Source organism: Chinchilla lanigera, unplaced genomic scaffold, assembly GCF_000276665.1.
Source record: "Chinchilla lanigera isolate Chin_1 unplaced genomic scaffold, ChiLan1.0 scaffold00013, whole genome shotgun sequence".
NCBI lineage: Eukaryota > Metazoa > Chordata > Mammalia > Rodentia > Chinchillidae > Chinchilla > Chinchilla lanigera.
In genome coordinates this window covers 17,876,702-17,893,975 of record NW_004955414.1, presented here as the reverse complement: position 1 = coordinate 17,893,975, position 17,274 = coordinate 17,876,702, and the positions used below count along the sequence as shown (strand labels likewise).

The following is a 17,274-nucleotide window of genomic DNA, read 5'->3' as shown; positions in this document are numbered from 1 at the left end:
CACCACCACCCAAAGAAAGCTGATGGAAATCCAAGCAAATAGCCTAAACTGAGCTCTACTGCCAAGTACATTAAGTAAGGTAAACCAAAATACACATCACAAAAACCAAGAAATTCAGAGCCTTATGTCTCTAAGAAAGATGCATTAAAAGTCAAATTATTATTCTTTCTCCATATATTGAAAGTTATAATAAATTCCATATTCCCATTCTAGGATAGTATGAACAACTTCTATCATTTACTGAGAAATTAATGTATGCCTAGCAATGTGGTAAACTTTTTTTTTTTTTGTCTTTCTGAGACAGGGTCTCTCTATGCAGCTCTGGCTGGCCTTGAGCTCACTTCATAGCCCAGGCTGGTCTTGAACTTGCGATCACCATACCTCAGCCTCCAAAAGCCTCCAAGTGCTGGGATTACAGGCCTGTGCCACCACACCCAGCTAATTTTATTATTTTATTCAGTTCTCACAACTACCTAGGAATTATGTACTGCTACTATTATGCCCTTCTCTTTTTAAAGATAAAAAATGAAACACAGAAAAGTTCCCAAGGTCTCATAATGCGTAAGGGGGTAAGCCAGAGCAAAACAAATGTGTGATATATTCCAAAAGAGAACATTAATAATTTAAGGAAAATTCGTACCATCAGATCTCTTCTATTCCTAAATATAGAAATTACTTAGTTTTACAAAGTTTATTTTCAAGGTTGAACCTTTCACCATAGCTACAATTGAAGACTGTTATACTCTGTAGCACCAATATACACAGTGGTTGAGAGTAGATAGGTTACATCCCTCTCTGTAAACTCTGGTTCACTCATCTGGCATTGACTCAATTATTCAACAAAAAGTAGTAAAGACCAGATGGATTCCAAGCATTAGAGATACATAAATAATCAGGGAGGCAACATGGTACATAGGAAAGAGCACTCAAAGACTTTGGAGACAGAAAAGTCTAAGGATAAATTCCACCCTAGTCACTTACTGGCTCATAGGCCTGCAGAGACTGCACATCACTGGGCCAAAGTTTTCTCACATGTAAAATAACATAATTACAACTGCCTTACAAGAAATATTTGAAATTCAAATAAGTTAACAGAGTATAGTGCAATGAATATTTATTCCCCACCCCCAGAACTAAGGTTCCAGACTGTAACACGGGTGCTAGGAAAAAGGTAAGACTATGTTTAGCACTATGACTTGTGCAGCCTAACTCTTATTCTATTCTCTTCTGCTCAATTATAGTGAAAAACAAGATGACTTGGCTATGGTCAGAAGTGGTGGCACACTGCTATAGACCCAGCACCCTGAGAAGCTGAGGCAGAAGGATCACAAGTTCAAGCCTAGTCTGGGCAACTCTGCAAATTAGTGAGATCCTATCTCAAAATTAATTTTTTGTTCTGTTTTGTTTTTTGGTACCAGGAATTGAACTCATGACCTCAGGCTTGCCAGGTAAGCGCTTATGCTGCTGAGCTACATCCCCAGCCCAAAATTAATTTTTTAAAATGGGCTGAGGATATAGCTCATTGGGAAGGCCTTGAGTTCAATCCGTAGTACTGGAAAAAAAAATTAGTTGGCTATGGCTTCATCTATATCTTTTTCTATAGTAAATGTTCCAGGTTAAGGCTAAAGGAAACCCAATATACCTAAACAGTAACTTGTTTTGTTTTGGAGACAGGTCTAGTTCAGGCTGACCTCAAACTCACAGCAATCCTCCTGCCTCACCCTCCCAAGTGTTGGGATTACTGGCATATGCCACCACGCCTGGCCCTAAACAGTGACTTTTATAATACCTCTGCACAATTTCGAAAGGCCACTTCACACTTTTTCTCACTACAAAGTGGAGAATATTAAGTACCAAGCCCAAAGATTTTCCATCATCCAAAAATTGTAAAACTACTCAATTCTGATGTTTACTTTCTGGTTCTACCAAGCCTAAGAAAAAACAACTGCATTCACACTGTCTTTCAAAACAGTATTTTCTGAAAAGGCTTGACATAACCACCTACTTCCCCAATAAGAAATAAGCCTGGTAACATAATCATACGAAGTAAAAATAAATCAATTTGTATAGAACTAAGACAGAGACACTAAACTATAACAGTACATTCTCCCTGCCACCCCCCCACACACACACATATACACAAAGGCTAATTCCACTAAGGAACATTCTGATGAAACTGCAGAAATTACTAATTTTATTAGATCTCAATCCTTTGAACATCATTTTAATGTTGTGTGATAAAATGTGATCTACACATAAAACATTTCTGCTACATATCAAAGTAAAGGAATTGTTTCAAGGAAAAGCACTAAAGCACTTATGCAATTGAGTTGCAAGCTGAAGTAGCTGCTTTTTTTCATAAAACACCATTTTTACTTGAAAGAACAACTGGCAGACAAACCATAATTATTCAGACTTGGATGTCTGGCAGACATTTTTTCAAAACTGAACAATGTGAGACTGTCACTTCAAGGAAAACAACTGTCAGTATTTGTTGCCCATGACAAAATTTGAGCTGTCAAGCAAAAATTGCCTAAAGAGGAGGTGTTATTAACAAATGTGATTTTTTATACTATATAATAGAATATGTCAGTATTTAAAACTGCATAACTCAGTGTCCCAGACTGACTTGTATCCCCCTAAATTCATATGTTGAAACTCTATCATCCAGAGTGATAGCATTTGGAGATGGGGGGCTGGGGAGATAGTTTTACATTATAATTAGGTTTAGATGACATCATAAGGGGTCATCATGATGAGATTGGGACCCTTATGAAGAGACACCAGAGAACTTGCATGCGCTACTGTATAAGGAAGCATGCATATATGCATATATAACATGCATGCTCATGTGTACTTACTACTGCCGATTCTCAGATGTACTCTCTCTTTCTCTCTCTTCAGCTTTTCTTCTCTGTCTCTCTTTTTCCCCCCACCCACACCACCAAGGAGTGACAGTAAGAAAGTGGCCACCAACAAAGCAGAGAGCCCTTTCCAAAAACTGACCAAGGAGGCCCCTTTATCTTGGACCTCTAGCTTTCAGAACTGTGAGAAAATAAATTTCTGTTAAGTCACCTGATTTATATTTCGTCATGTCAGCTGAAGATGCACTGCAACCATTATTTTACAAATGATCAATGCATGATACTAACAAAATCATGAGTTAAAGATCTATTCAAACTTCAAAACGAACCAATGAATTTTAATGTAATGATATGAAAAGTTCACTGATACAGTTTCAGGTTCTACAAAGGAATGAAACCTTAACAAACTACAGTTATCAAATGTCAGGGTAGTATCAAAGGAATATCCTCAATCACCTAAAAAAGCAATCAAAATATTCCTCCCTTTTCCAGCCATATATCTATGTAGGACTAGATTTTCTTCATATACTCCAAGCAGAACAATCAATTACAATAGCCAATGCAGAAGATAAGAATCCACTCATACATTAAAGAGATTTTTTAAAATTTAAAACATTGCTCTACTATTTTTGGTTTGGAATACTTTTTTCACTAAAATATGCTACTATGCAATAGGATTATTTTTAAATAAATAAATATTCCTAAAATTTCTTAGGTTTTTCATGCCTATAATCCCAGCACTCTGGGAGAATGAGTAAGGAGGATGACAAATTCAAGCTCAGCCTGGGTAACTCAATGACTTTGTGAGATTGTCTCAAAATTTTAAAAAATTATTTAAGGGGCTGGGGATTTAGCTCAGCGGCACAGTGCCTGCCTGGCAAGCGCAAGGTCATGAGTTTGATTCCCAGTACCGGAAAAAAACAACAAAAAAAAATTATTTAAAAAGCTGAGGATGTGGCTCAGTGTGAAGGCCCTGGGTTTAAAAAACACACAAAAAGAAAAAAGAATTTTTTCTTAGGTTTTTTTGGTTTCTTTTGTAGGACTGAGAATGGAACTTGGGGCTTCAAACATGTCAGGCAAGTGTGCTACCACTGAGCTACATCCCCAGCTTTTCTGTGTTTTCTTGAGAAGGGGTCTTGCTAAACTGCCCAGGCTGGCCTCAAACTCATGATCTTCTTGCCTCCATCTCCTGAGTAGCTGGAATTAAAGGTGTATACCACCATGCTTCTACACACAAGAATATAAATGAATCTCACAATGCTGAAAAAACCAGTTATTCTTTGTGAAAGTTCATAAACAGACAAAAATGATTTATGATACTGGAAGTCAGAATATTGGTTACCTTGAGAGGAGGGCATGTTTCCTTTCCTGATCTCAGTTCTAATTACACTTTCTGTGTATTTTTTTCTACATGTTATACATACCTCAATACAATTTCTTTTTAAACTACATTTGCTATATAAATATATACTCATTGCAGTGTTTGAGTGTCCTTCCAAAACTCATGTTCAAACTTATCTCCATTATGGTGGTATTAAGAAGTGAGGATTAGACAGCTGTAATGGCACATACCCGTAATCCCAACACTCTAAGAGGCTAAAGCAGGAGGATTCCAAATTTAAACCCCTCCTGGGCAATTTAGAAAGATCCTGTCTCAAGAAAAGAGAAAAAAGAGGTGAGGACTTTTAGGAAGTGATGAAGTCATGAGAGCTCCACTCTTATGAGTGGTATTAATGCTGTTGTAAGCGGGGCTTACAGGAGAGTTGTCTGATACTTCTTTCCCGTCCACAAAGTGAGGACAAAGATTTTGTCCCCTCCAGAGGACACAAAACAAGGCATCATCTTGGAAGTAGAGAGAGAACAAATGGTGCCAGGAACACTGGTTATCTACATGCAGATAAATCTAGATCTGTATCTCTTACCTGAGCTAAAATCAAATCAAAATGGATCAAAAACCTATATGTAAAAACAGAAACACTGAATCTACTGGAAGAACAAAAAAATGGTAAAACTCAAAGACACAGGCATAGCCAAGGACTTTATGAACAGAACCCCAACACACAAGATGTAACACCAAGGATAAACAAATGGGATATATCAAATTAAAAAGCTTTGTACAGCAAAGAAAACAACCAACAGAGTGAAGAGATACAGAATGGGAAGTTCTGCCAGCTAGCCTTTGGACAGAGGACTCATATCTAGAATATATAGAAGAACTAAAAGAAAATTAGACTCCCCCCAAATAAAAGACCCAATAAAAAATAGCAACTGAAATGAAAAGATACTGCTCAGAAGAAAAACAAATGGCCAAAAAATATATGAAAAAGTGTTCAGCATCTCTAGCCATTTAAAGAAGCAACACTGGGGCTGGAGATTTAGCTCAGCAGCACAGCGCCTGCCTGGCAAGCGTGAGGTCGTGAGTTCGATTCCCAGTACCGGAAAAAAAAAACTAAAAATAAATAAATAAATAAATAAAAATTAAAGAAGCAACACTGAGAGTCTTCCATACTCCAGTAAAAATGGTTATAATCAAGGACTCAAACAACAACAAATGCTGGCAAGGTTATGGGTAAAAAAGGAAACCTCCTACACTGTTAGTGCGCATGTAAAGTAGTACAACCACTGTGGAAATTAGTGTGGGATTCCTCAAAAAACTCAAAATAGAAGTTCCATCTGATCCAACTATACTCCTTGTGGGTATCTGCCCAAGAGTTACAGTCATCATAATACCCATGCTTATAGCAACACAGTTCACAATAGCTAAATTATGGAAGCAGTTTATATGCTCATCAACAGATTAATGAATAAAGAAAATGTGAGATATATATATATTTAAATAGATAGATAGATAGATAGATATTACTCATCCATAAAGAAGGATAAATTTGAGTCATCTGTAGGGAAATGGATGTATCTTGAGATCAAAATGCAAAGTGAAATAAATCAGACACCAAAAGTTAAAATATCACATTGGTTTCTCTTCTAGAGAAACCTAAATTTATAAAGAGTAAAATAAAGGAGAGATGTTTGGAAACAGGGAAGTACATGTTGTTGAAAATGGGAAGGGGATCCGAGGAAGAGGGAAAAAGGGAAGCAAAAATGCTCAAGATGTGATATGTACATATACCAATTTCTCACAGTGAATGTTATTATTATATATTGCAAACATATACCAATAAAAATACATTTAAAAGTGGGCATATTTTGCAGAGTACACTGGTGATGTGTACCTGTACTCCCAGCACTTGGGATTGCAAAGCTGAGCCCAGCCTGAGATACATATGAAGACCCTGTATCAAAAAAAAAAAAAAAAAAAAAAAAGGCATAGCCAGGCATGGTAGTACAACCTGTAATCCCAGCACCCTGGTAGTCTAAGGCAGGAAGACCATAAATTTGAGGTCAATCTGGGCAACTCAGCAAGACCCTGTCTCATAATAAATAAGTGTAAAGGCCCTGGGTTCAATTACTAGTACCACACACAAACAAAAAAAAAAAACAAAACTGTATTCTAAAAGGATCTAGATACCCTCCTAAGTGTCAAGAAGAGGAAGAGGTATATTGGAGCTTTATAAACCCTGATGTTCTTAGAGCATCTTCATACAGACGTCAATGGCCCATTTAACAAAATGTTAAACTTTGGGATAAACACAGTTTGACCCAAAACATGCACAACTGTTTTCAACACTAAAGATAGCATACTTATCCAAGGAACTAAATTTTTTTGAAATATCTACTTTCGTTAGTCTCTTTCCTTGCTCTTCAGTATTCTACATTTTTTTTTCTTTTGTAGGACTGGAAATTAAATCAAGGGAGTACGAAAGTACATCCCCAGCTATTTTCATTTTTTTATTTTGCAACAGGGTCTCACTAAACTGTCCAAGCTGGCCTCAAACTTGCAGTCCTACTACTTTAGCCTCTCAAGTAGCTAGAATTATAGGCATGTGCCCCACTCCTGGCAGTCTTTTTTTTTTTTTTTTTTGAGACAAGGTCATTATGTAGTGCAAGCTGGTCTTGAACTTGCTTATATACCTCAAACTGACCTGAAACTCATGGTGATACTCCTGCCTCAGCTTCCTGAGTACTGGAATTATAGGTATGCACCACCACAACCAGGTCCTGGCAGCCTTCTACTTTAGAGCTTTGTCCATACATCATCATCAAAGTCCTTATTAATGTAGATAAAATCTAAATCCATTCTAAATAAAAACTCACATTTGGAAACAAACTGTATCCTACTCACTAGAACATCATACTACTAATTTTGCCATGTGTCCTCACTAGGTTCAGTTCAAAAACTATTCACTCACTACTTGCAAGCACACACCAAGAGCTAAGACCTAGAAGATACCCAAGATGACTAGAACACAATCCTTGCCCACACGAAACAGTAAAGTAAAGAGTATAACAAAAACTATTTTCCTAAAATTAGGCAAGTGTTGAGACAGAGGCATGTACTGGGTGTTCCTTGGGAACAATGTAGGAGTGCTTTGTTGTTTATTACAACAAAGGTTTCCTGTGAAGAGTCTCAGAGGGAAATGGTACACCTAACTCAAAAGAAGGAAGAAAAAGAGAGACAGTATGTACAAGCAAAGGTATGAAATGGCAAGATACCTACAGAAACTACAGACTGCTCAGTATTATCTGTGATAAGAAATCAAGCAGGATTATACAGAAGTAGGTCATAGAAGGCCAAATACGTCATGGTACGGAACCAATGAAGGGACTGAAACAGGGAGTGACATGGACATATAAAGACATAATGGGGCTGGGGATTTAGCTCAGCGGCACAGCGCCTGCCTGGCAAGCGCAAGGTTGTGAGTTCGATTCCCGGTACCAGAAAAAAACAACAACAAAAAAAGAAACAAAACAGACATATAAAGACACAAGTATATTGGGTAAATGTTCTGGCTGCTCCAGAGAAGACAGGTTTACAAGATAAGAGAGATACAGAGGCCAATTAGAAGGCTACCACTTGTCCAGGTGTATTGCCTGAACTAAAATGGTAATCGTAGGAAGAATGCAGAGCTTAATTCCAGAAATATTAGGAGTTATGTTTGACTATGAGAGATAAGGGATAAGACAAGACATAGCATAACACCTTGAATGATAATGATGAACAAAACAAAAACAAAAAAATAAACCAAAAAGATAATGATGGATGATAATTCCTTCAAGTTAGGACAAAAACACAGGAAGAGATAATTTTAACTTTCTGTGAGTGGGGGTTTGCAAACAGGGAAGTCAGAAGATATATACAAGGAGTTCCAGCTTCAACATACTGAGTTTGAGGACCATTGGAACGGTATATTGTAGGCAGTAGATGGTGGCCAGTAACATCTGCAAGTCTGGATCTTAGGAAAGAATTGTGAAGATACAAATTTGACGGTCATCAGCAAATGAGCAAGACTACTCAGTGAAAGAATACAAAAGTCCAATGAAGCTGGGGGAGGTGGTACACAGCTATAACCCCCAAGTACTTGGGAGACTGAGGCAGAATGGCTGTAGTTTCAAGCCCAGCCTGAGCAACTTACCAAAAACCCTGTCTCCAAATGAAAAATAAAGAAAGAGCTGAGGGTGTAGCTGAGGGTGTAGTAGAACACCCCTGGATTCAATCTCTGGGAACATACACATGTCCAGGAAGCCAGAGAGCTAACCCTGAGAGATATATTGGCATTTACTAAGAAGACAGAACAACAGCTATCTCTTCTTAAATATCACTATTTTCACAGCTTCAAAAATGTCTTCCTGCTAAACCAAAAAGAGCAAAAACTATAAACTATGTTCACTAGTACTACTCATCTGACTGACATAGTAAAAAATAAATTCACCAGGGAGAGGGCTTTTCAAATAGACAGAAGAGCAAACAGTAAGAAGAGGAGCATGATTACCCAACATGACTAGAGACTGGCTTATTTGGTTTTACAGTAAGGACATATCCTTGGAAGGCCTTAAAGAAAGCTATGAACTAAGGTCTACCAGAACACAGGAGAGGAACAACTAAAGAAGACTATGTGACCATAAAATGAGTCATCCCTAACTTCTCATTCCCCAGCACATGCACTTACCCTTCAGGTGTCACCTCAAGCATCAGTTCCTCTAAGCATCTCCCCTCTTTGTTCCCCAGGCAGATGAGGCCAGGCCAAGCCACGTCCTCACATGCCCCTTGCCCATGCCTCCATCAAGGCATTTATTGCTGCTCTGCGACTATTACATGTGATCTGTCCCCTCCCCACTAGACTGTAAATGCTTTAAGAGCAGGGAGTCTTATTTTTGTATCTCTGACTCCCAGCACTCTCTTACTACCTGCCATCTAATAATTATTCAATAGATTCCCTAAACCGGTCATGTATCAGAGTAGCTCCTTGGGATGTGTCACAGTTATGGATTTATATTCCATTCTGTTCTTTATTTTACTTAAGATATTAATAAAGTAAATTTACACAGAAATCAGTATGGAGATTCCCCAAAAAACTAAAACTGGAAATTCTATTTGACTCAGCTATACCACTTCTGGGTATCTTTTCAAATAAGATAAAGAAATCATATTATAATACATATTCATACCCATGTTTATAGCAGCACAACTCACCCATCAACAGATGACTGGATAAAGAAAATGTGATATATAGACATAGATATAAGAATACTACTCAACCATAAAGAAGGATAAATTTGAGTAACTTGTAGGAAATTGCTAAGTGAAATAAATCAGACACAGAAGGTTAAATATGACATTTTCTCTTACATAAGAAACCCACTGTTTTTTTTGTTTTTTTTGTTTTTGTTTTTTTGGTACTGGGAATCAAACTCATGACCTCATGCTTGCCAGGCAGTCACTGTGCCACTGAGCTACATCCCCGGCCCCCAAAGTGTAATTTAAAGAACAAAATAAAAGATGATTAAAAAAAAATGATGATAGAAAAAAAGATGATAGGAAATGACTTTGTGGAGATGGAAAGAGATGTGGGGATGAGGACAGACAGGAAGAAAGGGAGGGGAAGAGGAAGTAGAAAGGATCAAGATATGAAATGAATAGATACATCCATCCCACAATGAATATATTCATTAAGTATCACAAATACACTAATAAAAAAATACTGAATGAGAGAAGATGTAGCCCAGGAAAATACTAAGTAACAAAAAATAGCCAGGAAGAAATTTTTGTTTTGTTTTGGTTTTTGTTTTTTGAGAGACAGTCTCACGATGTAGTTCAGGCTGGCCTTGAACTCATTATGTAGCCCAGGCTAGCCTTGAACTCGAAAGAGATCCTTAGCCAAGAAGAAATTTTAGCTCTAAACAATTCACAATCACAGGTAAAATAAAAATATCAATAACAGTAATAGCTACTGTACTGAGTGCTAACTATGTATGTTCCTGACACTGTTCCAGGTACACTGTCTTATCTCATTTAATCCATACATTGTATAAACAATCCTTCTCACTTTAACAATGTCTCTGTAATAAATTATAGGTAGCAAACTGAGAGGGAAATGACTGAATAATGATAAATAGTGTATACTGCATTCTCTACTTCAATAAAGCAGACACTGTTTCATTTTTAGCTAGCCAGAACAGTTAATGTAGAATTAGGTTCCATAAATTCACCATAAGAAAATTCTCTAGCACTCTCTCTATCCTTGTATATCTAACAACCTTTAAATTTCAAGGGAGAAATTGTAAACTGACCTTCCTGTACAGTATTCCCTCCTCCACTGGGAGAACTTTGCAAAGAGGCAATAAAACAAGTATGGGAAGCCTTTACTCATGTGTAGAGTGTCCTGATTTCAGTATGCTAAACTAGGAGGGAAAGGGGGCTGGGGATTTAGTTCAGCGGCAAAAGCGCCTGCCTGGCAAGTGCAAGGTCGTGAGTTTGGTTCCCAGTACCGGAGAAAACCAAAAAAAAAAAAAAAACTAGGAGGGAAAGAAAACCATCATTTATATAATCTTTCATAGTTTAAAAAGTATTTTCATTGGGCCACAGATATAGCTCAGTGGCACTGGCAAGTGCAACATCCTGAGTTTATTCCTAGTACAAAAAAAAAAGAAAGAAAAGATGAATGTGTGTGACTCTTTGAAAAAAAAATATTTTCACATTTATTATCTCATTTAAACCCAAATTTACAAATCATTAAACTGAAACTCCAACTTTTATAGGTAAATGGATGCAACTTGAGACCATACTCATAAGTGAAATAAACCAGATGCACATGTGTAAACATCGTATTGTCTCCTTAGTGTGAGAAGCTAAAAGAGTAAATATGATCCAAAATGTACAACAGCTATTGTAAAATGGGAAGGAACCTCCAAAGGAAAGAGAACCTGGGATGGGGGAATGGAGAAAGGAAAGGAAAAAGAAAAAAAAAAAAAGATACTTAAGGTAGTTATACTACTAATTTCTCTTAGTTCATTGAAAAGAAAAGAAAGGTTTGTGCTAATATTGTTTGGACAATTAAATGCTGCTATCTTGTACTGTGAGTAACTAATTTAAAGATAACAATACACAATGTATTAACCATTGTTACCCTCCTATTATCTTGTTTTGAAATTTTGTTTCACTTTTTTCTCTTTAAAATAAAATTTAAGCTAAGTGTGGTGGTGCATGCCTGTAATCCCAGCACTCAGGAGGCTGAGACAGGAGGATCATTGCGAGTTCGAGGCCAGCCTGGGCTACAAAGTGAGCTCAAGGCCAACCTGAACTGCACAGTGAGACCCTGTCTCAAAAAAAAAATAAAACTTGAAAAATATAAATACAGGGCCGGGGATATAGCTCAGCAGCACAGCACCCGCCTAGCAAGCACAAGGTCATGAGTTCGATTCCCAGTACCAAAAAAAATAAAATAATAAACTGAAGCTCCAACAGATTATTAATGAATTTGAATTTCAAATTTAGATTTAAAAAATTCTTGGCATATATATTGCTAAGCTTCTGATAGGTATTACTGAGTATTTCCTACTGGTAGTACTCTACTTCAGATGGAAGACTCTTCTGCAAAATCAGAATTAGAATCTAGAATATACAGAATTCCTGCCAATGAAAGAAACACTCCCAAACAGTCCTCTTTCAGAGCTCCACAAAGGCTAATGGTGTAGGAGAGCACATGCCTAGCACATGTAAGGCCCAGGGTTTTGAACCCCAGCACATTTAAAAAAAAAAAAAGGGACAAAGCAGTGAAAGGCAAGAGGAAAGGGAAGAGGAGGGGAGGGAAGAGGGGAAAAGGAAGAAGAGGAGGAGAAAGAGGCAGGGCCAGCAGCATGGTGGATCTGGGAGCCTGAGGCATGAGAATCAAAAGTTCAAGCCCAGACTGGGCAATTTAGTGAAACCATGTCTCAAAATAAAACATAAAAAAGGCAACCTCTGACAGTATAGCTTTTCTTGTTTTATATATGAGGAAGCTAACTGATAACATTCTTACTACTTGTCATTTAAAGAATTGTTTAAAGTACCCAGACAACAACCAGGCAAGGTGGCATAGCCTATAATCCTAACAGTGGGAGAGATGAGGCAGAAGTATTGCAAATTCAAGTCCAGCCTAAACAATTTACTGACATAACAAGATCCTGTCTCAAAAAAAAAATTTAAAGGGTTATGAATGTAGCTCAGCAGCACCTGCCTGGCAAGTGCAAGGTCCTGAGTTCAGTTCTGGATACCAACTAAAACAAAAACAAAAACAAAAGACTTAGCTCAGGGTCAATCCCCAGTTCTGCATCAATCAATAAAATAATGAATGTAGCTCAGTGTGAAGACTTCAGGTTTGGGGCTGGGGATTTAGCTCAGTGGCACAGTGCAAGGTCATGAGTTCGATTCCCGGTACCGGGGGAAAAAAAAAAAAAGACTCCAGGTTCAATCCTCAATATAAATAAATAAATAAATCCTACACTACAAACATGCAAATATGTAGTACAAACATGCAAAGTGCAGATAATTATATCATAAAGCAAAATAAAAATACTGCCCTAATAACTAACAGAATACCATAATACTAAGAACCAATTGGTAGGGTACACAAGTCTATTCACCATTCTAGGGTCTGTCTATCTCTCCAGTAATAATGGCAACTAATATTGTTGTAATGCATACTGTGTAACACAGTGTTAAATGTTCTGTTGGGTTATTTTGTTTAATCTTTAAAACAACCTTATGAGATAGTTCTATTACCCCCACTTTACAGATGAGCTCACTGTGCCCAAGGTCACACAGCTAGCAGTGGTGGATAGACTTCAGGACACATATTCTTAACCACCAATTTCATTTCACCTCACTTCTTTCCTACATTTAAATTGTCTCTCCCATGACAATGAAAGTTCCTTGACAACTGCTTTTTTGTTCATTTTCATTTCCTTTGGCACTTAGCAAACAATAAATAAATAAAGAGTGAGCAGATATTTCATATGTATACTGTTTTCAAGATATAAAGTGATTTCAGGACATGAACTAATTTGTTCTCCTTGACAACCTTGTGAAGTATAAATTTTTATTTTACCATTTTAGCCATATTACAGTGAACAACCGAGGGCACTGAGAACATTCACAATGTTGTACAAGCATTACCACTAAGTTTAAAAGATTTTTAATGACTTTACTGACATCATTTAGCTTTTAAGTGGTAGAACTGAGATTTGAAGCCAGAACCCTTGACTTATAAATAAATCCATGTGCTCTTCATTCCACCAAGGCTTCTGTCTACCAGTACCTCCACCTGCTCTTCCCTTCTTTACCAGTGTCTGAAGAATTAAATGAGGGAAAGATACTAAAACACTTCATACATATCACTTCTGCACATGTGACCCTAGCTGTAGGGGACACACACATACACACTCTTCTAGGCAGGAGCTTTCAGAAGCTATGCTTTAATATAAACATCCCACCTTAAACCATGGCTGCAGATCCATAAAAGCAATGTCTGTACACCAGAACAAAGTTATGAGAAGAAATGCTTACACTAGTCAGAGAATACTCTCATCAAGTCGCAGGTTACTGCTCAAACCTAATTTTTATTACAATTAAAAAAAAAAAAAAACCTTCCTCCTACTCTCCCCACCACCAAAATACCACTTTCAATTCCAAGGACAAGTCCAATCTTCCATAACTTTGTTTATTCTGGAATACAAAAATAAAAAAAATCTAAATGTGTATTTTAATGTGCTCAGCTATGAAAGCCAAGAAAAATGGTTTGTTTTTTGAGCTGAACTCTAAGGCTTTAACAAAAATAAAAAGAATTATTTTGATCCCATTGATGCCAATTTTATACTCTTTACATCCCTCATTTTTCCTCAGTCTGAGCTCTAATCATTAGCCACTTCATGTTTAACATATCATAGTTAATGCAGTTAAGTTCACAAAACTGTTTCCCTAAAGCTGTTCCTTCCATGTACACTCCTCTCTACCTTCCATCAGCGTTCTGCCAGAAGACTGTGCATATCTCCAAGCTCTAAATCAAATTTGTGATTAATAGATGCAGACGTTGTTTCTGTAGCTAATGCAATGTGCCTACATCAACAGCATCCCCTAAAAAACAAAATAAAAATGCCTTTATATACCTCATTTATCCACATGTGACAGAATTCTGATCACTCGAATTCCTTTAGGAGAAAATTTAATCTATAGAAATAGCCCAATTATTTTAAATTTTATCAAGCAATGTCAAAAGAGAATCAAATGAAAAACTCCATCAGTACCAAACCATCTCACCAATGAATATTTATGACATTTCCATATTTCCTGTCTTCTCTGTTTACATAAAGCAGTGGTGCCAAGACTCATCTCGGGATTATTAGCCTGCAATACAATAATGGGCCTAATTGCCTTGCAAACCAGGACACCAATAAATGGAGTCTTCAAGCAATCAAGGGGGGAGCTACCTAAGCTCTTTTTGCATACACGCACATTACCTGCCTAGAAAATAAATTCAGCCTCACATTTTTCATTCATTAGTTCTAAGGCAAAGAATGCATACTTAACAACCCCAAGCTCATCAAATCTATTTAAATTCCAAATTCCAGGACTAGTTTTAAATGCATCAGAAGGGGGAAAGGAAAAGGCAGAAATAGCATATAGAAAGATATCTATTACATCCCACTTTCATTCTCCCCCACCTTTGACAGTGGGTCCCCCGCAATTTTCTCTTTATGATATATGAATAATAGAAGACATCTTCCCCTCTTTAATTCTATCTTCGCTGACGCCCCTCTAAACTTCACCCTTTGGGCTGACTTTACTTCCAAATGATACTAATATAAATAAACAAAAAAAAAATCAAACTGACAGCTTAAGATGTCCTCTAGGAGAATCTTTAACGTACCTTCTGTCCCTGGCAAAGTCCCCTCTAACAACCTTTTAATTAGTGTGCAACCCCTAAAGCTCTTGTGTCTCCAGGAGGACATCCCAATCCTTCCCCTCGAGAATAATCCAACCCATTCCTTCTCAGCACCACTCACTGCCCCTCTCCAACCTCTCTGCCCCATCCATACCAACAACTCCAGGTCTCTCACACCTTAAATTTCGCTTCTGCCACCTTACCATCCACAACCATCTCTCCAGTTCATCGCAGATGTTCATTCTCCAAAACTCTCTCTGCCACCTTGGCCAAGGGACATTTAATTCAAGTACCATCCCCCACCCTTGCTCACCACCTGCCACTATTCTCTCCGAGTCCAGCCTAGCAGCAGCTTTAGGTACTCTGCCTCCACACGGCAACCTGGGAGCCACCAAGCCCCCTCCAGTGAGGCAAAGATCACCCTAAATCCTACCCCACTATATCCCACCCCGTTTCAATTCTTGCCCTCCCCTTTATGGCCTACCTTCCAAATTACCCAACTCCTGCCAGCTCACCATCATATTCCCCCCACTGAAGTCTCACCCCTACCGCTCCTATTCCAGTACCCATCAGCGCACCCCAGAAACACCCCCAATGCCATCTCCTCTGCTGTCCTATACCCAGACTAATTCCATAAATTCCCACAAATTCCACCATCCCCAGATGACAAACGCCTACTTTAAACTCAGGTCTCAACCTATGCAGAGCCCCTCTTCGCCTGCTCCTGCTACCTCCATTACCCTGCCTCAGGTCCACCTCACATTCCGTCTCCGTGAATTAACATTCCCCAGGGTCCTATCCAACCGTTTACATCCCACTTTGTATTAAAATCATCCCCCACCCGGGCTCAGATCTCAAGCTGTCAACTGCTCCGGGCCAACCCCAAACCACCACCCTCATTCAGTCCCCTCCCCCATTAAAGCCATCCCACCCCTGTCTCATCTTTCACCTCTGCCTGAGACCATCCCAAATTCCACCCCTTTCCCCCACCCCACGTCCCTGCCCCAGGTCTGGTCCTTGCCCCATTAGAAGTCCCCCTCCCCTCAACCTGCTTAGGTCGCACCCTCACCCCACCCCCAGCCCGCGCCCGGACAAGTCTCCCCCGCCAGCCCGCCGTTCCATCGCGACCTCAGCCCCCTCCCCCCAACCCCACTCTCATTCACCCCAGCACCGGCAGCCCAGGATCTAGAAGAGAGGGCCGGGGCCGGGGCCAGACCGAGACCGAGACCGCGGCCGGGGCCGGGGCCCGTCCGGGCCGGGGCAGCCGCAGGGGGGGCGGTCTCCTCACCGGTGAGCGGCTGCACGCGAAAACGGCGGCGGCGGCGGCTGAAGCAGCGATGCCCTTGTCTTCTCTGGAGGCTACAGCGGCGACGCTCTCGCTCCCTCGCCCGTGTCCAGTAGAGTGGCGGATGGCGCGCAGGGACAGAAGCCTCCTCCTCCTCAGCGACTCGGCTCTGAATCCTCTGCAGTAGCCGCGGAGGAGCCCGACGGGTTGGGGGAGGGGACTCTCCGCTGCGGGCAAGGGAGGAGGAGGCGGAGGGAGAGGGCTGGGGACCGCTGAGAAGGGCGGGGGAGGAGGCGGCGGCACGGCGGCGCGACACGTCCCACAGCCTCAGAGCGCCAGGACCACAATTCCCGGCATGCCCTGCTCCGGCCAGCGCGCGGCCTGAGCCTCCCTAGGCGCGCCAGTGCTGAGTGGCCGCACCCTCCGTAGAACAGACAGTGGGAGGAAATCAGCCGTCCGCCGGTGGCTTTAGTAAACTCAAACACCACCTTTGAGAAGAGTCAGGTCATTCTGCAGCTCCATCCCCAGGTGGCGAAGTTCCCAATGTCTCCAATCTACCGATACCTGTCGCGGCCCGCTGGACTACATCTCCCAGCATGCCCCACAGCCTTCTACCCTCCTCCTTCCGTGCCCTTCTCAGACCTGGTACTACAGTTCCCAGGCAGTGTGGTCCCTATGAAATGCTGGGAGATGAAGTTCTTCGTTCTTCCTCCATGTTAAGAAAAAGTGAAAGAGGAAAAAGGGACGGAAGGAATATACCAGGCCACCGAGATAGGCCTAAATGGGTAGATCACCTGTGGTTCTGTACTTT

General features: G+C 39.9%; 1 protein-coding gene across 5 annotated transcripts in view; it reads right to left on the bottom strand.

The window, feature by feature from the left end:
* Fam168a (family with sequence similarity 168, member A) overlaps positions 1-16,797 on the bottom strand; it is a 194,799-nt gene extending 178,002 nt beyond the window's left edge. Inside the window, exon 1 of one of the 5 annotated variants that reach the window (XM_005379948.2) lies at positions 16,467-16,797. The gene's annotated coding sequence lies outside the window, so the exon portion shown is untranslated. The remainder of the gene's footprint in view (positions 1-16,466) is intronic. The other 4 variants (XM_005379950.2, XM_005379949.2, XM_013511973.1 and 1 more) reach the window with 4 other exon arrangements.
* Positions 16,798-17,274: the final 477 nt, after the last annotated feature.